Source organism: Populus euphratica, unplaced genomic scaffold (assembly GCF_000495115.2).
Source record: "Populus euphratica unplaced genomic scaffold, PopEup_1.0 scaffold166.1, whole genome shotgun sequence".
Lineage (NCBI taxonomy): Eukaryota > Viridiplantae > Streptophyta > Magnoliopsida > Malpighiales > Salicaceae > Populus > Populus euphratica.
In genome coordinates, this window is record NW_011500054.1 from 359,891 (window position 1) to 386,394 (window position 26,504).

Consider the following 26,504-nt stretch of genomic DNA (forward strand, 5'->3'; position numbering starts at 1 on the left):
TTGTTGTTGTTGTTGTTATAATTACTATTATTATTATTGTTGTTGTTATTGTTATTGTTGTTGTATTATTATTATTTATAATTTGTACAATTAACCTCCCTATGGTTCGACCACAGTCTTGCCGGGTTATTTATTACTTCGACACTCCTGCACTTGGGAGAAGACATCAATCTTTTAGTCGTGTCAGTAAAGGAACATGTTTTATAGATTTATGCCTTACAAAATAGAAGTTTGCTTAATGTGAAGAAAGTCATGGAAAATCACATACGGATGATAGAGGCCAATTTGCTATGACATAGGCCTCCTTGTTTTTACAAGAACTACCAGCATGAAAGACTTTAAAGTGAAATCATTCTAGTAGCAATGAAAGCTCAAGAAAGAACCTTGAAGGATCAACCCATGGTCATTTGGTGTATCCTAAGGATCATTCATTCAAAGTTATTAAGGCAATCAAAGTAAACACATTAGCACCATCTCCAAGACATGTTCCTCTTAAAAACCTCTCTTATACCTATTAGTCAAATCACCTCAAGATGTATAATCCTCAATATAAATGTAAGATTATTTTTTAAACAAAAATAATGTATCTTTGTCATACATTTCCTTACTACAGATCTCTAGTGAGGGCTTTCAAACACCTTTCAAGGAATGGACTGACTTGTCTCTTTAGTGCAATAACACCACCCTTCTTAAAAGGGATTGACTTGGTCTCCCTAGAGTAATAGCCTTATAATCTCTAAAGGGTAGGTATGCGATCTCCTTATTATAATGACACATTCTCTTGATAATGCCTAATGGCCTTTCATAAATTCACCAAAGGTTGATTTTGGATCCTTCATTCTTCAAGTAAAGCCAAAAGGCCTCTCACCAATTCACCAAGGGTTGATATTGAATCTCTTATTCTTCAATACAGTCTCGAACTAGCATATTCTTAAGGTGATGCACAAGGGTCTATCATCAATTCGTTAGGGGTTGATCTCAAACCCCAAGTTCTCTAGTGTAGTCTTAGACTAACATGTTTCCCAAGTGATACCAAAAAGCCTCTCACTAATTTGCTAGGGATTGATCTTAGATATCTCACCTCTCCAATGTAGTATTAGGCTGGCACCACTCTCTAGTAAGAGGCTCTCATGTCTCATACCATCCTAGGAAGGTCTCATACCTCTTACACACCTTTGACCACTCTCCAGTAGAGGGCTCTTAAGCCCTTATGCCATCAATATGAAGGTTATAGACCTTTTAGTCTTTGGTAAGATCTTTGCTCAATTGAGGTCTTTCATGCCCCATACTATTCTAGGGAGGTTACATACCTCTCACATGTGCGACCACTCTCCAAGGGTTCATCCCCTCTACCCCATAGAAATTTTTGCAAGCCCCTAGAAAATGAATGAATGAATTTAGGTTCGTCTCCTAGTGAGGCATGAAATTCTTAACTTGAAGAAAATGCCATAAGTAAAAAAGAGAAGGACTAAGTATATGAAGATGAGAGCATGACCTAATATGAGAAATATAAAGTATTAGGAACTAAATTAAAAAGACAAGAATAAGTGAGGGACAAAAAAATAAGAAGAAAACTTGTTAGCTTTAGGAAGAAAAGGGGGTTGACGACAAAAAACAAAAGAGAAAAGGGGGGAGCCACTTTCTTCTCTTTATCACTTTTCTCTTAAAGATCATATAGAGAGAAACACATGCAAACCAATGTTTTAGAGTGTTAGGGGGTTTGAGTGAAGATTTAACATAAAAAACAAAACAAATTGAAGGAAGAATGAGAGTGGAAACTAGCAGTAACATAAGAAAAATGAGGATGGACCAAATGATTTAAGGGAGAAGGAGCTCTAGGAAGTAAAAATACAATTAGGAACAAACTTAACACCTTGCTAGATCAGTTTCTAACACTTTTGAGTAAGTTTTATACAAAGATCTAAGTTCTTAAATTAGGGTTCTTGAGGGGATTTTTGGGGTAAATGAAAATTAAGGATAGATTGTGAAATAGGAGTAAAGAGATATGATGGTGTTTAGAAAGAAAAAAATTAAAGAAAAAGATGAGTATCAAGGCTTTGAAACCTTCAGCCAAATAAGAAAATAAAGGGGGAAACCTTTTCAATTTTGATTTTGTGTGTGCATGTTAAAAGAAAAGGTGTTTATAAGCATGTAAGAAATGTTATATGCCGGAATCTAAACATCTAAATAAATTCATATGGTACATGCTCTTGTGAAATTAAATTATGAGTGCTTAAAAACTTATGAATGATTATTGTTGTATAAATGACATGTTTTTATGCAATTGTGATAAAAAGAGTGAAATAAATGCATGAAAATAATTGGTTGTGTATTAGACCTATAAATCGAAAATCTAGATGGTGTTACTAGCTAAATTGTGGCCTGAAATTAGACTAGTTAAGGATAGAATTTGGGATGTTATCTGACATGACCAAAGATTAATGTTTTCTCCCAAGTGTAAGAGTGTCGAAGTAATAAATAACCCGGCAAAACCGGAGTCGAACCATAGGGAGGTTAATTATATAAATTATAAACAACAATTATAAACAACAACAATAGTACCACCACCAACAACAACAATACTAATAGTAGTAGTAGTAGTACTAATAGTAATAATAATAATAAAGAATAAAAAGAAGAAGAAGAAGAAGTTGATTAGAACTTTGAGATGGAAGATCAATGTAAGGGTTAAATAGTTATAACAACAAATGTCAAGGTTAGAGGATCCACTAATGGTATGTCAAACAAGTATAGTATAAACTCTTATTATTCAATTGGAAACCACAAACAAAGGAGGTTCCAATCAGATTATAAATTGTTAACATGATTATATTAGTCATCATATTTGATTAATGCTAATACTTGTAAATCTCGTCAAGCATTCATGATTATAACTTATGTTAACAACAAATCAAGTTCCTTTCATAACTCAGGTGTCGGTTATACTATACAGTATGGGCTATGACAGTACCAAACATTTGTTGTACCAAGTGTTATACAACATAAATCTAGATTAGTCATTTAACAACCAAAGTATTAAAGAGTGAACAAGATAACAAATATAAAACATGTTAGTATCAAACATTAAAGTCCATATTAAGTTTACACTATACTTCAGTTCAAGTTAAGTTTACACTACACTTATTATTACACCATTAGTGTAACCTTTTCACCTTGACAAAATAAACTTAGCTAAACATAATGAAAAATAGAAAAATAAATAAACAACATAAGAACATAAATAAGATAAAAGTTAACAAGTAAAGGAAATGAATTAAAAAGCATAAACTTGATATTAATGAAAACAAAACTTAAGCATTACAAAAATACAAAGAGAGAAAGCAAGAGCTTGATCTTGATCTGAAAACCAAGATACCCAAATGCATGTCAAATACCTCCTTTTATAGGTCAAAATTGGGAACTATTGATCTGATGACTAATTGATGAGTGGGTGGCCAACTCTTGACTCGGTGACAATCCTTATCTTCTCTTGTTTGCCCAAAATGTCATTGATAACATCAGAATTAGAAATCATTTGAAAACATACAAGTTGAAGGAAATTCGGCTTTTCAAGAAAAAAAAATGGAGGTCATTTGGACATCTAGAACTCCAAATATGGGTCAAACACTGAATAGTGCTCGGGCTATAAAATAGATTCAGACTAATTTGTTGTTGCTATAATTTGAACTTGAAAATGACATTTTTAAATCATGGGCTCTATATAAAAGTTGTAGGCCTATGTCTTATCTTTCCATCCATATAAAGTAGACCTAAATCCGAGATCTACAGCTCTAGATATAATACAATTACTGAACAGTATTCCGGTTTGGACTACACCAGCATCTCTTTTCTAAGTTTGGCCATTTCTTTGTCCTTTTAATTTTAGTTCTTAAACTCATCAATCAATCCTTTCATCTATGTGATAGCTCTGCATTTAAAATGAATATTTACCACAAATTAAAGGTATCTTATATTAGTAGATATGTTATTATAAAACATGATTTAGTTAAGGAGTTATTGATACTTGAAGTGCAAAATGATGATATAATACCTTGATAAAAATGCACTTTTAAGTACTAATCACATCCCCCCCCCAACCAGCTTATTACTAGTCCCTAGTAATCAAAGCGTTAAAATAGAAAAATAGTTTGCATATTCCACAAAGCAAGGTATTCATCATTCAACTTCCATTAATTTATTCAGATAAACAAACTCTCATTAAATTTATATATGTGCTCAATACCTCTTAAACAAGATATTAATAAACCTTTCTTTTGTGCTCAATATATCAATATATAGTTATGGGGCTTTTTTTGGAAGAAACAAAATTTTTGTTCTAATGTTTATGGTTAACTTCCTTGGGTTGAGATTATTATTTTTTCTTTTTTTTTCTCATTATATATATATAAAACTTAAAACATCATGTATCTTTAACCCATGAAATGAGCTTTTGGCTATTGACTCCTAGACCAATTGGTATTAGGGCATCATGTGTTGAGACAGCCCTACGAGGTTAGTAACTCGGATTGCCAATACTGATATGTAAATAGTGCAATGTTTGATTTTCTTAAGCTTTTGTCCTTAACCTATGTAACAAGTGTTGTGCTAATAGCTCCCAAGTCAATTGTTTTTAGGGTATTAGGTGTTAAAACACCCCTTTGGGCTTAATTGCTTAGGTTAGGAAGGCTACGAAATCAAATTTATCTACATTTTTATTATCATAATTGTTTTTTGCTCTTTTTTTTTGTTTTCTTTCAAATTATATACTATCCCTTTTCCTTAGTTGTTTTTATTAACAAAAGAACATAAATAATATAATAATCCAAAGTGCAACCCACAATCATATGTTAAAATGTGTGTGTGAAAATTAAGGTTTAAAAATACATGTTAAATGAGCATATGAGCAGAATTAAGTGATAACAATGTGAGAGTTTGTAAACCTGAATATTTCAAGAACTATTATGATAGACCTTATTAAGAATGGTTACTATGATGCGTTTTAAGAGTCACTTTAACAAAAGAGTTCCTTTATTCTGTCATCCTAGTAACAACAATTTTGCACATGCTTTATGAAATAGAAAACACGGTTAGTTAATTTTTTTGTTATGAACTACTACCTTTCCCCCCAACCAAAATGAGACATTGTCCTCAATGTTCTAAGGTAGAAAGATAGAGTACAAAAGACATCACCTGAAATAATGAACACTAACAAACCTGAAACACACTTAAACAAATATAAGAAATAACAAAACACAAATATTATGTTATTAATAAAAAAAAAAACAAAGATTCATAAATGAAGACTCAAATCCAAACTAAGCTTTTTACAACTTTCCTTAGATGAGCAATTTATGCGACTCATGGAGAGATCAATTACAGGAATGAAAGATTGTAATTGGTCAATCAATTATTCAGCAGTAGTAGCAGAGATTATGATTTGTCATGAAAAAGATGTTAGAAATTCTTTTTTTATAGCATGATCAATAAATGACAACAACTTAACATAATAACCATTGACATTTAATAGACCTATGAGTTTATGGTGAATGTGTAGTTGGGCCCAAGAGGAAATATGAAAGCTCTCTTCTAATGTGTCCAAACCACTTGGTAAGGCAATGAAGGCATCAACGTGGTTGAACATTGCATTCATTCGAGCAAACATTGTGGAGACCTGTAGTTTCTCTCTAATTCTTTTTCCAATGATGTCCCCTTGGGCTAATGCTTTAGTGACAACCCCCAAAACTTGAGTACCTCCAAAAAATACAGCTATTGACACACCTCCCATTAACCCAAGACTACCTCCGCCATACACTAAATGAATCTTTCTCTCAGTTAGCATCTGACCAAGATGATTTTCTGATTCTAAAAACTCCTTATCTTTCCCAAGACTAGATCCATCAAAAACACAAATATTTCTTATGTGATGACCTAAGAAACTTGTCATTCCTACACACTTCTATATTTGTTGAATGTATGGGTTGAGTAGAAATGAAAGGAATGAAGAAAGGATTTTATAGATCAGAAATTAAAAAGGTAATCATATCACTTATATGTAGGCCAGTTAGAGTCTCACACACTTTTTCTCTCTTTTTATTTATTTATTTATTTATTTATTTTAAAAGCATGTTGATTAGTACTTAAAAGTGCATTTTTTATCAAGGTTTTATGTTATCATTTTGCACTTGAAGTATCAAAAACTCCTTAACTAAAGCATGTTTTATAATAATATATCTAATAATATAAGATACCTTTAATTTATGGTAAATGTTCATTTTAAATGTAGGCCTATCACATAAATGAAAGGATTGATTGATGACTTTAAGAACTTAAATTGCAAGGGCAAAGAGATGACCAAAATTAGAAAAGAGATGTCGGTGCAATCCAAACCAGAACGCTGTTTGGTAATTGGATCATATCTGGAGCTATAGATCTCAGATTTAGGTCTACTTTATATGGATGGAAAGGTAAGACATAGGCCTACAACTTTCATATGGAGCCCAAGATCTAAAAAGGCCATTTTCAAGTCCAAATTATAGCAACAACAAGGATTGATTAATGAATTTAAAAACTGAAATTGAAAGGACAAAGAGATGACCAAACTTAGAAAAGAGATGTCGGTGCAATCCAAACCGGAACACTATTCGGTAATTGGGTCATATATGGAGCTGTAGATCTCAGATTTAGGTCTATTTTATATGGACGGAAAGGTAAGACATAGAGCTATAACTTTCAAAGGAGCCTAAGACTTAAAAAGGCCATTTTCAAGTCCAAATTGTAGCAACAACAAAGAAGCCCGAATCTGTCTTCCAGCCCGAGCACTGTTTAGTGTTTGGCTTATATCTGGAGTTATAGAAGTCAAAATGACCTGAATTGTTTACACAAGAAAGCTAAGATAATTTACTACAACTTTTATGTTTTTAAGTGGCTCCAAGTTTGACGTTAGCAATGACATTTTAGGTAGACAAGAGAAGATAAGGATTATCACCAAGTCAAGAGTTGGTCACCCACTCATCAATTAGTCATCAAATCAATAGTTCCCAATTTTGGCCTATAATAGGAGGCATTTACCATGCATTTAGGCATATTGGTTTCCAGATGAAGATCATGCTCTTGTTTTCTCTCTTTGTATTTTTTGTAATGTTTATGTTTTGCTTTCATTAATATCAAGTTTATGCCTTTCATTTTCCTTTCATTTACTTAGTTAACTTTTATCTTATTTATGTTCTGATTTTGTTTATTTATATTTCTTTCTTTTATTATGTTTAGCTAAGTTTATTATGTCAAGGTGAAAAGGTTACACTAATGTATCAGAATAAGTATAATGTAAACTTAATATTTACTTTAATGTTTGATACTAACATGTTTTGTATTTGTTATCTTGTTCACTCTTTAATACTTTGCTTGTTAAATGACTAATCTTGATTTATGTTGTATAACACTTGGTACAACAAATGCTTAGCACTTTCATAGTACATACTGTATGGTATAACCGACATCTGAGCTATGAAAGGAACTTGATTTGTTGTTAACATAAGTTATAATCATAAATGTTTGACGAGATTTACAAGTATTAGCATTAATCGAATATGATGACTAATATAATCATGTTAACAATCTATAATCTGATTGGAACCTCCTTTGTATGTGGTTTCCAATTGAATAATAAGAGTTTATAGTATACTTGTTTGACATACCATTTGTGGATCCTCTAACCTTGACATTATTTGTTATCATTATTTAATCCTTACGTTAATTTTCCATCTAAAAGTTCTCATTAACAAGCAAAGTATTAAAGAGTGAACAAGATAACAAATATAAAACGTGTTAGTATCAAACATTAAAGTCCATATTAAGTTTATACTATACTTATTCTTACACCATTAGTGTAACCTTTTCACCTTGACATAATAAACTTAGCTAGACATAATGAAAGAAAGCAAAATAAATAAACAAAGTAGACATAATGAAAGAAAGAAAATTAAATAAACAAAATAAGAACATAAATAAGATAAAACTTAACTAAGTAAAGGAAAGGAAATAAAAGGCATAAACTTGATATTAATGAAAGCAAAGCATAAATATTATAAAAAATACAAAGAGAGAAAGCAAGAGCATGATCTTGATCTGGAGACCATGATGCCTAAATGCATGGCAAATGCCTCCTTTTATAGGCCAAAATTGGGAACTATTGATTTGATGACAAATTGATGAGTGGGTGATTAACTCTTGACTTGGTGACAATCCTGATCTTCTCGTGTCTGCCCAAAACATGATTGATAATGTCAAAATTGGAGCCACTCGAAAACATGAAAGTTGTAGGAAATTGTCTCATCTTTCTTGTGTAAAACAATCAACTCATTTAGACTTCTAGAACTTTAGATATGGGCCAAACACTAAACAGTGCTCGGGCTGGAAGACAAATTCGGACTTCTTTGTTGTTGCTACAATTTGGACTTGAAAATGACTTTTTTAGATCTTGGGCTCCAGATGAAAGTTGTAGGCCTCTGTCTTACCTTTCCATCCATATAAAGTCAACCTAAATCTGAGATCTATAGCTCCATATATGACCCAATTACCGAATAGTATTCCGGTTTGGATTGCACCGACATCTCTTTTCTAAGTTTGGCCATCTCTTTATCCTTTCAATTTCAGTTCCTAAATTCATTAATCAATCCTTTCATTTATGTGATAGGCCTGCATTTAAAATGAACATTTACCACAAATTAAAGGTATCTTATATTATTAGATACGTTATTATAAAACATGCTTTAGTTAAGGAGTTATTGATACTTCGAGTGCAAAATGATGATATAAAACCTTGATAAAAATGCACTTTTAAATACTAATCACACCCCCCAACCAGCTTATTACTAGTATCTAGTAATCAAAACGTTAAAATAAAAAAACAATTTGCAAATTCCACAAAGCAAGGTATTCATCATTCAACTTCCATTAATCTATCCCGATAAACAAACTCTCATTAAATTTATATATCTACTCAAATACCTCTTAACAAGATATTAATAAACCTTTTTTTTTGTGCTCAATGTATCAACACATAGTTATGGGGCTTTTCTTGGAAGAAAACAAAATTTTTGTTCTAATGTTTAAGGTTAACTTCCTTGGGTTGGGATTATTATTTTTGTCTTCTTCTTTTTTATTCTTTTTTTTTTAATATATATACATATAATTTAAAACACCATGCATCTTTAACCCATGTAACGAGCTTTCAGCTAATGACTCCCAAACTAGTTGGTCTTAGGGCTACACAAGGAAACTCACCCCAACACCATGGCTATTGCACGACAACAAACACTCAAGAAGCTTGCTGCTCTTAACGTGGAAAATCAGCCATTGTGCATAAATATCGACAATGATGTAAACTTTGAGCTCAAATCTAGTTTTATACATTTGCTACCAATATTCAATGGTCTTGCAAATGAAGATCCTCATACTCATCTCAAGGAGTTCCATATGGTTTGCGTTGGCATGAAACAGAATGGAGTTGACAAAGAACAGGTTAAGTTGAAAGTTTTTCCTTTCTCTTTAAAAGGGGCAGCAAAGACATGGTTTTCTTTATACTCCCAGGTTTTATTTGAACTTGGAATGCTATGAAGAAGATTTTCCTTGAAAAGTATTTTTCAGCATCTCGAGTTACCAACATAAGGAATGAAATATGTGGGATTCGGCAATCTCATGGAGAGACACTCTCTGAATATTAGGAAAGATTTGAGCAACTGTGTATTCAATGCCCTTATCATCAAATACCTAATCAGTTACTCATTCAATATTTCTATAAAGGATTGATGCCTACTAACCGTGGTATCATTGATGCTACAAGTGGAGGTGCATTGGTGGATAAGACACCTAAGGCTGCACGCCAATTGATCTCAAACATGGCAGCCAATTCAAAACAATTTGGCACTCATGGAGACTTCTCCAACAAATGAGTAAATGAGGTAAGTATTTCTAACCTTGAAAATAAAGTTAATGATCTTACTTCTCTTGTGCGTTCTTTGGCTTATGGAAATGTGCAACAGGTAAAAGTTTGAAGCATATGCTCCTTACAAGGACATGCTTCGAATATGTGCCCAATAATGCAAGAAGATTACATTGAACAAGCTCATGCAGTTGATGGAGCATTCAACGGACAACCCTAGAGTAAATATGATCCTTTTTCCAACATGTACAATCCCGAATGGGGAGATCATCCCAACTTACGTTATGGCAACCCATTCCAATAAGGCAATCAAGGCCGACAGTTCCATCCTCATGGATTTCAGCCCCAACAGAATTATCAAGCAAGACAACCCCCTCCATTCACAAACTCTAATACGATGAGGTCGTCATCCAATGATGATCTTTATGAGATGATGAAAACTTTAGCTTCTAATATTGTTACCTTGCAACAAAATGTCATGTCTTTTCAACAAGAAACAAGGTCAAGTATTCACAACTTGGAAAAGCAAATGGGGCAAGTAGCTTCAAGTGTGGGGAAATTGGAAGCACAAATGAATGGAAAATTGTTCTTCCAAGCATCGAATCCAATAGAGAATGTTAGTGCGATCATGCTATGAAGTGGGAAAGAACTTGAAGAGGAAAGGTCGAAACAAATTGAGATGGAGGAAGAAGAAGAGATAGAAACTAAATTGAGAACAAAGAATGAACATCCTCCTCCACAAACTAAAACATCGACCAATACTCCAAAGGTAACTCCTCACTCAATGAATTCCAATTTTAAAATAATTCCACCCTTTCCTGTGAGTTCTTCTAGGTCAAAGAAAGAGGACAAAGAAAAAGAGATTTTAGAGGTTTTTAAGAAAGTAGAACTCAACATTCCTTTGCTTGATGTTATCAAGCAGATTCCCAAGTATGCTAAATTTTTGAAGGAGTTGTGTACTACCAAGAGAGCTTGCAAACTGAAAAGTCATGAAATGGTAAGTATGGGTGAAGTTATTTCTACTGTTGTTCAAAAGAATATGCCTTTGAAGCAAAAAGACCCAGATGTGTTAACTATCCCATGTGTTATTGGTAATGTTAGTTTTAAAAGGGTCTTGTGCGATTTAGGTGCATCCATTAGTGTTATGCCCAAACATGTTTATGATTCTCTTAGTCTTGAGCCTTTGAATAAAACTAGCATCGTAATACAACTTGTGGATTGTAGTTTTGTTTACCCACTTGGTGTGATAGAGGATGTCTTAGTCAATATTGATAGTTTGGTTATTCCATGCGACTTTTATATTCTTGATATGGAACACGATTCTTGTGATTCATCAACCAGCACTCCTATATTGTTTGGGAGACCATTCTTGAAAATTGTCTACACAAAGATTGATTATGGTAAGGATACTTTGTCTATAGAGGTAGATGAAAAAATTGAATTCAATTTTCATGATGCAATGACATATCCTTATAGTAATGTTTATTATATCACATGTTATGACCAAGTTGATAAGTATGTGCAGCAAGTTTGTGATTTTGATAGCGAGGATGGATTAAGCATAGCTTTGAGCTATGGCTATGATTTTACCAAGATAGAAGAGATAGAGAGGCATATATGTGTCCCCCGAAACATGTATGACTTAGAAGCTTTGCAAATTGTCCTCTATGATGCACGAGTCATTTACCCCATCACAAATAGTGAATGGGTGGTGCCTATCTTTTTGGTGCCTAAAAAGATTGGAATTAAGTTGGAAGAAATTCGAAATGATGCTTATGAGAATGCAAGAATTTACAAAGAAAAGACTAAGAATCTTTATGAACGAATGCTTACAAAAAGGAATTTCATGTTGGAGACAAAGTCCTTTTTTATCATTCGCGTTTGAAACTTTTTCTTGGAAAATTGCGCTCTCGTTGGATTAGATCTTTTGTTATTTCTAATATTTTTCCTTATGGTGCAATTGAAATTACAAGTTTAGAAACCAACAAAATACTCAAGGTCAACGGGCATCATTTAAAACCTTTCTATGAAGGTTGGACGACAGAACTCATCGCTTCTATAGAGTTAGCTGAACCAATCTATAAAGAATAAGAATGCCACATGTCAAGCCAATGATGTAAAACAAAAGCGCTAACTGGGAGGCAACCTAGCATAAAAAAAAAATAGATTTGCTTTCTTTTTCCTTATCTTTTATTTTTTCGCATTTTAATTTATTTTCTGTCATTCTCTTATGTTCCTTTGCTTTTATTTCAACATTGAGGATAATGTTGTGTTTTAAATGTGGGGGTTTTGGAGAATTTTGGTTTTTTTATTTTAGTTTTCTTTGTTGTTCTCTAAAAAAAAATATATGTTTGATCTTTTTAACTCCCGTTGGTTTTTGAGAATATGAGTAGCATGTATGAGAATTAATTGAGATAGATGAAGATATGAATCAAATGAAAGAGTATGAATGCAAATTTTAAGGTTTAATTGGTTTAGGGATTAACTTTGAGAATATGTCATGTTAATTTTATAGTGTTACACCAATGCAAGCTTTTGAGCCTTCAATATTATATTCTTTGAGTGTGCATTCTTTCAATGATATGTATCTCTAGAATGTGCTTCATATCTTATTGAGATTATATTCCATTACAAATATATATGAAGATGATAAAGGTATTAGGAATTTTAATCACTTGAACCAAAAAGTCAACCTAAAGCATATTATCCTTAATGAGCCTCTTTTGAGCTTGTTTATCTTTTCTTTGTTTTATCCATGTATAAGCCTTAACTTTATATATGTTTTCCTTTTCCCCTGGCCAAGGATTAGTAGAGCATATAAATTATGGTTGGAAATTATGTGAAAAGAAAAAAGAAGTGATGCTTGATGAAAAGATGGGCAAAATTATAAAAAAAGAAAAAGAAAAAAAAATATTCCTTTATGTTCTTAAGATTGCATATTGAAAAAGCTTGAAATCAAAAGAAGTTAAGCATTAGTGATTAAAGATGAAAAATTTATGTGCTTTGATGGAATATCTTGTTTGAAATATCATTTTTTTTTTTAGAATGCTCTACTATCTTTGATTTGAACCTTTTCTTTTACCTCACTTTAACCTTAGCCCCATTACAACCTGAAAATAAGACCTTTTGATTCATGCATTGTTTGTAATATATTAGGAATGGAAATAAGATTGAAAAGCAAGCTTATAGTAGAACATACTCTTTGATTGAATTTGAGAGATTTAAACACATAAACCCTAAACACATGAGTGTTGGAGTGTATATCAATTAGAGGACCTATCACTTTGACATGGCATAGATTTCATTTAAATCCCGATGATTGATTGAGTTTTGAAGTTTGCATGTAAACAAATTCATGAAAATTTATTTTTTTATCCTTTTTTATTATATTCTTATTTATAATGCTTGTACTCTTGGACATTGATGGGAGATTAAGAGATTGATCATAGTTATTTTCAATTTAATTTCTTTTATCCTTTCTCGAGGACGAGCAAGAGCTAAGTGTGGGGGTATTTGATGTAACCATATTATTCGATAGTTTGACCCACATTTACCTAATGTTTTGTCCATGTTTTATATGTAAAATACCTTGATATTCTTTGTTTTATGTTTTGAAGGCACTTTTGGATGAAAGATGCGAAAAGCAGTGAACTATCCGCACATCATCTCCAGAAGACCAAGCCTACACCACAACATTACCTTGATTGATACTAGGACAGTCTTTATCCTGCACTCTTCACTTAGAAGTGATCTAAAGAAGGAAAGATTGACATGACTAAAAAATTGATGTCTTCTCCCAAGTGCAAGAGTGTCGAAGTAATAAATAACCCGACAAGACCGGGGTCGAACCACAGGAAGGTTAATTGTACAAATTATAAACAACAATAATAGCAATAACAACAACAATAACAATAGCAACAACAACAACAACAACAACAACAACAACAACAACAACAACAACAACAACAACAATAATAATAATAATAATAATAATAATAATAATAATAAAGAAAAAGAAGAAGAAGAAGAAGAAGATTAGAACTTGGAGATGAAATATTAATGTAAGGATTAAACGATGATAATAACAAATGTCAAGGTTAGAGGATCCACTAATGGTATGTCAAACAAGTATAGTATAAACTCTTATTATTCAATTGGAAACCACACACAAAGGAGGTTCCAATCAGATTATAGATTGTTAACATGATTACATTAGTCATCTTATTCAATTAATGCTAATACTTGTAAATCTCGTCAAGTATTCATGATTATAACTTATGTTAACAACAAATCAAGTTCCTTTCATAGCTCAGGTATCGGTTATACCATACAGTATGAACTATGAAAGTGCCAAGCATTTGTTATACCAAGTGTTATACAACATAAATCAAGATTATTCATTTAACAAGCAAAGTATTAAAGAGTGAACAAGATAACAAATACAAAACATGTTAGTATCAAACATTAAAGTTCATATTAAGTTTACACTATACTTATTCTTACACCATTAGTGTAACCTTTTCACCTTGACATAATAAACTTAGCTAAACATAATAAAAGAAAGAAAAATAAATAAACAAAATAAGAACATAAATAAGATAAGAGTTAACCAAGTAAAGGAAAGGAAATGAAAGGCATAAACTTGATATTAATGAAAGCAAAGCATAAACATTAAAAAAAATACAAAGAGAGAAAGCAAGAGCATGATCTTGATCTGGAAACCAAGATGCCTAAATGCATGGCAAATGCCTCCTTTTATAGGCCAAAATTAGGAACTATTGATTTGATGACTAATTGATGAGTGGGTGACCAACTCTTGACTTGGTGACCATCCTTATCTTCTCTTGTCTACCCAAAACATCATTGATAACATCAAAATTAGAGCTACTTGAAAATATGAAAGTTATGGGAACTTGTCTTAGATTTCTTGTGTAAAACATTTAGGTCATTTGGACTTCTAAAATTCTAGATATGGGCCAAACACTGAACAGTGCTCGGGCTGGAAGATAGATTCGGACATCTTTGTTGTTGCTACAATTTGGACTTGAAAATGACCTTTATAGATCTTGGGCTCCATATGAAAGTTGTAGGCCTATGTCTTACCTTTCCATCCATATAAAGTAGACCTAAATCTGAGATCTATAGCTCCAGATATGACCCAACAACTCCATATATGACCCAATTACTGAACAGTATTCCAGTTTGGATTGCACCGGCATCTCTTTTCTAAGTTTGGTCATCTCTTTGTCCTTTCAATTTCAGTTCTTAAATTCATTAATCAATCCTTTCATTTATATGATAGGCTTGTATTTAAAATGAACATTTATCACAAATTAAAGGTAGCTTATATTATTAGATATATTATTATAAAACATACTTCAAGTGCAAAATGATGACATAAAACCTTGACAAAAAATGCACTTTTAAGTACTAATCAAAGATCCCCTAATTTCCTCCGATTGAATCAACATACTAATAGAGTTGTGACAGAGAGCACTACAGCAGTAGCCCAAGTAGTTGGGGAGATAGCCTCACCAAATCAATTGGTATCCATGGTATCAACTTAGAGAGTATAGTGTGAACAGTCTCCTCGAGAGCCAAAGAAAAGGGCAACCGAAACAGACCTGCAGAAGAACTGATATAGAACAAGGGGCGTATAGTATGTACTTTAGGGAGAGACCCTCACCCGGCCTGGCAAAGCCCTAGTAGGCATGAAAGCCTTCACGTAGTCGTCCCATAATGAACCCACAGCTGAACCAGCTTGACATGCACACACAAACCAGCCACTGCTAGTTAATAAGCCTAGACTAACTAGCCAAAAGAAACAACTCATATGGTGAGCAAGGAGAGGATCTAGCATTTGGGGAGAGAGCCTCACCCAAACAGGCAAAACATCCTAAAGCAGCCTCCACCTACAGTAAGACTAGCAATCCAAGACACCAAGACCCAACAAGGAACTAGGGATCATGCATCAGCAAGAAGAGAGACACATGGCAATAACCAGGAGAACAAGCCGTTACCCACAATAAAGATCATCAGCAAGCATCTCCAGTAAGATGATAGCAGCAACAACCTACACACTTAACAATACGGGAATATGCAGGGCAAGAGAGACTCATGGCATTAAGCCAGGAGTAACAAGCCAGAAAAGGATCACAACAACTCTAACAAACCATAATTCTAGCTAGCTTTAAGAAGCAAAGCTTACCAATCCAACCAGCTGCAAGAAGTATAGTATACCAAGCTGCAAATAGTAGTATCAAGCTAACTAACATAGGAGGAAAGCTAGTAACACACTTCACTAGAGTTTAGGCAAGTAGTACACAACTCCAGCATACAAACCCACTCCATAAAAGTAGAGGTAGCCCAGACCCAGATAATCCAACCAATCAGAAGGGGAGAGAGCCTCACCTAAACAAGTCCCCATAACAGGCAATGAAATCCTTCAACAAGCAGGACTCAAGACATATCCAATTTCACACCCACAACTGTATATAAAGAGAGCAGCCATAACTAGCAATTCATGTTGTGAGCAAATCTGACCAGATGGTCATCAACCAGAGGACTAATGCAAGCAGACACCACCAAAATCAATCAACAGGAACAACAGGATGAAGAAACCTAACAGAGGCTTACCAACAACCCAACACAATGCTCACACAACTGAAAAACAGCAGCCTACAAAGCTTTATTTTCTCCGAAAAATGAACATCATTGCAAATACAAATAGCAGAAGGTAGATAGAGAACTAACCAAAATTGAACACAAAGATCCAATACAGGAAAGCAGAACTCCATGCAAAGAGAGTATAGATATGGCAACCAAAAATTAACATCTACTCTAACAACCCAATCAATAGAAGGGGAACCAGAGACAAAATAGAATGAAGACAACAACAACATCCAAGAAAGAACAACCAGCCAAGCAATACATAACTCTGGCATACAAAAGGGAGCTTCTACCAACCAGGAGCCATAGACAACTGGCCCCAAGGTCCATAAAATCATAACTATACGAGGGGAAGGGCCTCATGATGGTTAGAAGGCATAAGCCCTCTGAAATATCAATATAGAGATACAGAACTAAGAAGAGGGGGGAGGTGTTGCCTTACCTCGTCTCCTTGCATCAGCAGAAAAACCTAAAGGTGCAATTCAAAATTTAAAGCTATAGTGCTGGGGAACAGATCTCTCCAGAGCCCTAAGGAAAAGGATTTAGAAGTACCTAGACCTTGAACACTAGCAATAAGGTCAAAAACCTAGTTGATATCAGCCGAAGAGGTAGAGGGATTCATTAAGGCAATGCTAGAGATGAATTCTTCTCCTTCGAAGGAGTCAATACCAGACCCATCAAGACAAGATGATGAGGACACAATCCCCGCCCCTGAGTTGTCACTAAGGGTGGGAGATAGACTAAGGTATAAAGAATCTGAAACCTCCAAAGCTTGGGTGGAAGGAAACGAAACCAAGATTGTTCTGAAGAAAAGTAGGTTAAACAGAAACCCCTCCTGTACAGACTCCTTATGGCTTCTTTTCAGTTGAATCGAAGAGAGAAGAGACTTAGATTACTGTCTATGAAGAGCCACATAAGTGGGCAATGAAGAAAGAGGCTGCATTTGGGAACTATGGAGCTGCAGCGCTCCATCAGGAAGAGAAATTTTCAAATTGAAAGAGAGCATCTCTCTCTAGTTTCTCTCTCTAGCTACAGCCCCAAATTCATCCATCTTAATTTCACTGGAAGTGGTTTGATATTGATCATGAATTAATTTTTCAGTAAAGTCCACTTTCTCTAAATCATTATCATCTCCAGGTTGCTTGCAAATGTTGAAAATATTCATCTCCAATGTCATGTTTCCAAATGATAGCTTCATCAGTCCATTCCTACAATTAATCATTAGAAGTTGCAAGAAATGGACATCCTAAAATAACAGGAAATGAATTACATACTTCAACAGGTTGTGTGTCCAAGACAATAAAATCTACAAGATAAATGAATTTATTGACTTGTACTAACACATCTTCAATTATTCCTCTAGGCACTTTTATAGATCTATCGACAAGTAAAAGAGTTAAAGAAGTTGGTTTTAACTCACCTATATTGAGACTGTGAAAAACTGAATATGGAAGTAAATTCACACTAGTTTCAAGATCAAGTAAGGCCCTTTTAATTTTATGTTCTCCAATAAAGTAAGAAATTATAGGACAACCAGTGTCTTTATATTTCAAAGCATTATTGTTCTGAAGAATGGCATTTACTTGTTTGGCTAAAAAGACTTTCTTTTTCACATTTAGTTTTCTCTTCATAGTGCATAGATCTTTTAAAAATTTAGCATAGGAAGGAACCTGTTGAATAGCATCCAGTAAAGGTATATTGATCCTTACCTGTTAGAAAGTTTTAAAGATTTCAAAGTTGTGATTGACTTTTCTTTTTTTAGTCATAGCATAAGGAAATGGAAGTGCTGATGGGGAATCAGTCTTTTCTTTGCAATTTTTAGATTGAACCCCTTCCTTACCCTTAGAGATTGACTCATCATCTTTCTTATAAGGTTCGAGAGTGGGTTTTCAATAACCTTACCATTGCAAAGAGTAGTGATTGATTTGACTTGATCCATGTATTGGCTTTTGGAACTACTTGCATTTGCATTGTATTGCCCCTTGAGATTTTATTGTGGTTGAGATGGAAACTTACCTTTCTCTTAAAAATTGAGAGCAAATGTCAATTTTGCAAGAGTATCTTTAAAATCTGTCATGTTTTGAGCAAGTTGATTATTTATTGTCTCTTGCTTTTCAATGAATGCATGCAATATTTCATCAAGATTTCTTCTAAGAGGTGCATATCTATGAGAATTTTGGAAATTATAGTGTGCTTGAAATTATGGTGGTGAAGTTTGTGCATTGTCACTCTTTCAACTGAAGTTTGGTGATTTCTCCAACCAGCATTGTACATTTTCGAGTATAGGTTGTGTTGGCCCTTTGGAAACTGTTTAAAGCACAGGCTTGTTTATGGAGACATTCCTTAAAAGAAGGCAAGGTTGAACAGTTATTGGTTGAGTGTTCATTTGTTTCACATATTTGACACACAATGTTTTCAACATATTTTAATTGACCACTCTTTTTCAATTCTAGTACCTCGACTTTTCTAGCTAAAGATGCAAACTTGGCTTGGAGGTCATGATCTTCCCTAAGGTTGTACACACCTCCACTAGATGTATGAGGTTAAGTTTTACTCGATGCCTCATAAGTACCCATGGTGTCCTAATTTTGAGTATTTTCAACTAATAAGTCTAAGTACTCCATTGCTTCATCAAGGTCTTTATCTTCAAAGTTCCATTGCACATCAATTCAATCATTTGCCTATTTTTAGGTGTTAACCCTTCATAAAAATATGAAACCAATCTCCATTTTTCAAAACCATGATGAGGGCAAGTATTTAGCAAGTCTCGATACCTATCCTAAGATTGGTAAAATGTTTCTCTTGGTTTTTAAGTGAAAGTGGTGATTTGTTTTTTAAAAGAGTTTGTTCTGTGAGATGGGAAAAACTTCTTTAAAAATTGCTATTGCATTTCATCCCAAGCACGAATAGATCCTAGTCTCAAATTTTGTGGCCATGTTTTAGCTTTATCTTTTAATAAAAATGAAAAAAGTTTTAATCTGATGGTGTTCATGCAAACAATTAGAGTCATTATAGGTGTTACAAACCTCCTTAAATTCTCTTAAATACAAGTATGGATTTTCTATATCTAAGCTATGAAAAGAAGGTAAAAGTTGAATAATGGCTGACTTAAAATTAAAATGAGTTGCATTAGGAGGAAAAACTATGCATGATTGTGCACTTGTTCTTGTGGAATTCATGTGGTCTCTAAGTGTTCTAACATGGTTATTCTCATTATTCTCATTATGGAGTGATTGATCATCTTTTTCAGCCATATTTTTTTTTAAATGATGAGAATACCCTACAAAGTCTACCACTTAATGTAAGTGACTACATTCTTATGCATGTGTATGAATAAAATAAAAGGAAAAGGAAAACAAAAAAAAAGAAACAAGAGAACAGAAACAAAGTTATATACAAGAAAAGTGAAAAAAAAAATATTATAATTTGTACAACAATTTACCTCCCCAACAATGGCGCTAAAAACATGACTTGACCAAAAGATTGATGTCTTCTCCTAAGTACAAGAGTGTTGAAATAAAAAATAACCTGGCAAAACTGGGGTCGAACCATAGAGAGGTTAATTGTATAAATTATAAACAACAATAATACAACAACAACAACAATAATAATAATACTAGTAGTAGTAGTAGTAGTAATAGTAATAATAAAGAAGAAGAAGAAGTTGATGAGAACTTTGAGATGGAAGATCAATGTAAGAATTAAATAATGATAACAACAAATGTCAAGGTTAGAGGATCCACTAATGGTATGTCAAACAAGTACAGTATAAACTCTTATTATTCAATTGGAAACCACACACAAAGGATATTCCAATCAGATTATAAATTGTTAACATGATTACATTAGTTATCTTATTCGATTAATGTTAACAACAAATCAAGTTCTTTTCATAGCTCAAGTGTCAATTATACTAGACAGTATGGGCTATGAGAGTGTCAAGTATTATTTGTACCAAGTGCTATACAACATAAATCTAGATTAGTCATTTAACAAGCAAAGAATTAAAGAGTAAATAAGATAACAAATATAAAACATGGTAGTATCAAACATTAAAGTCCATATTAAGTTTACACTATAATTATTCTCACACCATTAGTGTAACCTTTTCACCTTGACATAATAAACTTAGCTAAACATAATGAAAGAAAAAAAATAAAAACATAAATAAGATAAAAGTTAATTAAGTAAATGATTAGTACTTAAAAGTGCATTTTTATCATGGTTTTATATCATCATTTTGCACTTGAAGTATCAATAACTCCTTAACTAAAATATATTTTATAATAATGTATCTAATAATATAAGATACCTATAATTTGTGGTAAATGTCTATTTTTAATGCAGGTCTATCACATAAATGAAAGGATTGATTGATGACTTGAAGAACTTAAATTGCATGGATAAAGAGATGGTCAAACTTAGAGAAGAGATGTCGGTGCTATCCAAACCGGAACACTGTTCGGTAATTGGGTTATATCTGGAGCTACAGATCTCAGATTTAGGTACTATTTATATGGATGGAAAGGTAAGACATAGGCCTACAACTTTCATATGGAGCCCAAGATCTAAAAAGGCCATTATCAAGTCCAAATAGTAGCAACAACAAAGAAGCCCGAATCTGTCTTCCAGCCCGAGCACTATTCGGTATTTTGGCCATATCTGGAGTTCTAGAAGTCTAACTGAGCTGAATTTTTTACACAAGAAAGATGAGACAATTGCCTACAACTTTCATGTTTACAACTGGCTCCAATTTGGACGTTATCAATGACGTTTTGGGCAGACAAGAGAAGATAAGGATTGTCACCAAGTCAAAAGTTGGCCACCCACTCATTAATTAGTCATCAAATCAATAGTTCCCAATTCTGGCCTATAAAAGGAGGCATTTGCCATGCAGTTAGGCATCTTGATTTCCAGATCAAGATCATGCTCGTCCTTTCTCTCTTTGTATTTTTTATGCTTTGTTTTCATTAATATTAAGTTTATGCCTTTCATTTCCTTTCCTTTACTTAGTTAACTTTTATGTTCTTATTTTGTTTATCTATTTTGCTTTCTTTCATTATGTCTAGCTAAGTTAGTTATGTCAAGGTGAAAAGGTTACACTAATGGTGTAAGAATAAGTATAATGTAAACTTAATATGGACTCTAATGTTTGATACTAACATGTTTTATATTTGTTATCTTGTTCACTCTTTAATACTTTGCTTGTTAAATGACTAATCTTGATTTATGATGTATAACACTTGGTACAACAAATGCTTGGCACTTTCATAGCCCATAATGTATGGTATAACCGACACCTGAGCTATGAAAGGAACTTAATTTGTTGTTAACATAAGTTATAATCATGAATGCTTGACGAGATTTACAAGTAGTAGCATTAATTGAATAAGATGACTAATGTACTCATGTTAACAATCTATAATTTGATTGGAACTTCCTTTGTGTGTGGTTTCCAATTCAATAATAAGAGTTTATACTATACTTGTTTGATATACCATTAGTGGAACCTCTAACCTTGACATTTGTTATTATTATTGTTTAATCCTTACATTAATTTTCCATCTCCAAGTTCTCATCATCATCTTCTTCTTCTCTTTCTTTATTATTATTATTATTACTACTACTACTATTACTACTACTACTACTACTACTACTATTATTATTATTATTATTATTATTATTATTATTATTATTATTAATATTATTGTTGTTGTTGTTGTTGTTATTGTTATTGTTGTTGTATTATTGTTATTTATAATTTGTACAAATAACCTCCCTGTGGTTCGACCCCGGTCTTGCCGGGTTATTTATTACTTCGACACTCCTACACTTGGGAGAAGACATCAACCTTTTAGTCGTGTCAAGTTTTTGGCGCCGTTGCCGGGGAGGTAAGTTCTTGTGTAAAGAAAATGAATTGAATTGAAAAGCATAAACTTAATATTAATGAAAGCAAAACTTAAGCATTACAAAAATACAAAGAGAGAAAGCAAGAGCATGATCTTGATCTAGAAACCAAGATACCTAAATGCATGGCAAATACCTCTTTTTATAGGTCAAATGTGGGAACTATTGATTTGATGACTAATTGATGAGTGGGTGGTCAACTCTTGACTTAGTGACAATCCTTATCTTCTTTTGTTTGTAAAAAACGTCATTGATAACGTTAGAATTGGAACCACTTCAACATGAAAGTTGTAAAAAATTATCTCAGCTTTCTATGAAGAAAACATGGAGGTCATTTGGACTTCTAGAAGTCTAGATATGGGTCAAACACTGAACAGTGTTCGGGCTGCAGGACAGATTCAGACTTCTTTGTTATTGCTACAATTTGGACTTGAAAATGACCTTTTTAAATCTTAGGCTCCTATGAAAGTTGTAAGCCTATGTCTTACCTTTCCATCCATATAAAGTAGACCTAAATTCGAGATCTATAGCTCCAGATATGACCTAATTACTGAACAATGTTCCGATTTGGACTACACCAACATCTCTTTGCTAAGTTTGACCATCTCTTCGTCCTTTCAATTTCATTACTTAAACTCATTATTATAAAACATGGTAAATGCCTCCTTTTATAGGCTAAAATTTAAAACTATTGATTTGATAAATAATTGATGAGTGGGTGGCCACATCTTCCCTTGGTGACAATCCTTATCTTCTTGTCTGAACAAAATATCATTGATAACATCAGAATTTGAACCAGTTGTACTCATAAAAGTTCTATGAAATTGTCTCAGCTTTTTAGAAAAAAAAAGTTGAGGTCATTGGGACTTTTAGAACTTAAGATATGGGTTGAATACTAAACAGTATCTGGGTTGGAGGACATATTCAAACTTCTTCGTTGTTGCTATAATTTGGACTTGAAAACGGTCTTATAAAAACTAGACCTCCCATGAAAATTGTAGGCCTATGTCTTACTTTTCCATCCATATAAAGTAGACCTAAATCTGAGATTTATAGCTCCAGATATGACCCAATTACTGAATAGTGTTCCAGCTTGGACTACACCAGCATCTCTTTTCTAAGTTTGGCTATCTATTTGTCCTTTCAATTTCAGTACTTAAACTCATCAATCAATCGTTTTATTTATGTGATAGGCCTGCATTTAAGATGAATATTTACTAAAAATTAAAGGTATCTTATATTATTAGATATGTTATTATAAAACATGCTTTAGTTAAAGAGTTATTGATACTTCAAGTGCAAAATGATGATATAAAACTTTGATAAAAATACACTTTTGAGTACTAATCATTGGTTACACCATACGATTGGTGACTCGACCAAAAGATTGATGTTTTTTCTCAAGTGCAGGAGTGTCGAAGTAATAAATCACCCGGCAAAATCGCAGTCAAACCACAGGGATGTTAATTGTATAAATTATAAGCAACAACAACAATAGCAATAAAAAGAGTAATAGTAATAGTAATAATATTTTCTAAAAATAATGAGCATACCCACAAAGTCTACCACTTAATATACATAGTCACACTCTCATGCATGTGTGGAAATAGAATAAAAGGAAGAAGAAAATAAAAGAAGAAGAAACAAAACAAAAGAAACAAAGTTAGATATAAGAAAAATGAAAAGAGAAAATAAAATAATTACTATAATTTGTACAAAAATTTACCTCCCCGGCAACGGCGCCAAAAACTTGACATGACCAAAAGATTGATATCTTCTCCCAAGTGCAAGAGTGTTGAAGAATTAAATAACACGGTAAGACCGAGGTCGAACCATAGGGACGTTAATTGTATAAATTACAAATAACAACAACAACAATAATAATAGTAATAGTAATAAGATTATAAGAAGAACAAGAAGTTGATTAGATCTTTGAGGTGAAAGATCAATGTGAAGATTAAATAATGATAACAACAAATGTCAAGGTTAGAGGATCCACTAAGGGTATTTTAAACAAGTATAGTATAAACTCATAATATTCAATTGGAAACCACATATAAAGGAGGTTCCAATCAGATTATGAATTGTTAACATGATTACATTAGTTATGTTATTCGAATAATGCTAATACTTGTAAATGTTGTCAAGCATTCATGATTATAACTTATGTTAACAACAAATCATGTTCCTTTCATAGCACAAGTGTTGGTTACACCATACGATTAGACTATGAAAGTGTCAAGTATTTGTTGTGCCAAGTGTTATACAACATAAATCTAGATTAACAATTTAACAAGCAAAGTATTAAAAGTGAACAAGATAATAAATACAAAATATGTTAGTATCAAACAATAAAGTCCATATTAAGTTTACACTATACTTATTCTTACACCATTAGTGTAACCTTTTCACCTTGACATAATAAACTTAGCTAAACATAATGAAAGAGAGAAACATAAATAAACAAGATAAGAATATAAATAAGATAAGAGTTAACTAAGTAAAGAAAAGGAATTGAAAGACATAAACAAGATATTAATGAAAACAAAACTTAAGCATTACAAAAATAGAAAGAGAGAAACCAGGAGCATGATCTTGATCTGGCAACCAAGATGCCTAAATCCATGGTAAATGCCTCCTTTTATAGGCTAAAATTTGGAACTATTAATTTGATAAATATTTGATGAGTGGGTGGCCATATCTTCCCTTAGTAACAATCCTTATCTTTATGTCCAAACACAACATCATTGATAATGTCAGAATTTGAACCAATTGTACCATGAAAGTTCGAGAAAATTGTCTCAACTTTCCAAAAAAAAAAATTGAGGTCATTTGGACTTTTAGAACTCAAGATATTGGCTGAACACTAAACAGAGTCTAGACTGGAGGACAAATTCAAACCTCTTCATTCTTGCTATAATTTGGACTTGAAAATGACCTTTTTAAATCTTGAGCTCTCATGAAAGTTGTAAGCCTATGTCTTACCTTTCCATCCATATAAAGTATACCTAAATCTGAGATCTACAACTCTAGATATGACCCCATTACTGAATAGTGTTCCAGCTTGGACTACACTAGCATCTCTTTTCTAAGTTTGGCCATCTCTTTGTCTTTTCAATTTTAGTACTTAAACTCATCAATAAATCATTTCATTTATGTGATAGGTGATATGACTAGAAGATTGATGTCTCTCCCAAGTGTAGGAGTGTCGAAGTAATAAATAACCCGGCAAGACCGGGGTCGAACCATAGGGACATTAATTGTATAAATTATAAACAACAATTACAAACAACAACAATAGTAACATTAATAATAATAATAATAATAATAATAATAATAATTAGTACTTAAAAGTGCATTTTTTTATCAAGGTTTTATGTTATTATTTTGCACTTGAAGTATCAATAACTCCTTAACTAAAGCATGTTTTATAATAATATATCTAATCATATAAGATTCCTTTAATTTGTAGTAAATGCTCATTTTAAATACAGGCCTATCACATAAATGAAAGGATTGATTGATGAATTTAAGAACTAAAATTAAAGGACAAAGAGATGGCCAAACTTAGAAAAAAGATGTCGGTTCAATCCAAACTGGAACACTGTTTAGTAATTGGATTTAACATGGACTTTAATGTTTGATAAGCAATAACAACAATAACAACAACAACAACAACAACAACAACAATAATAATAATAAAGAAAGGGAAGAAGAAGAAGAAGAAGAAGAAGATGAGAACTTGGCGATGGAATACTAATGTAAGGATTAAACAATGATAACAATAAATGTCAAGGTTAGAGGATCCACTAATGGTATGTCAAACAAGTATAGTATAAACTCTTATTAGTCAATTGGAAAGCACACACAAAGGAGGTTCCAATCAGATTATAGATTGTTAACATGATTACATTAGTCATCTTATTCAATCAATGTTAATACTTGTAAATCTCGTCAAGCATTCATGATTATAACTTATGTTAACAAC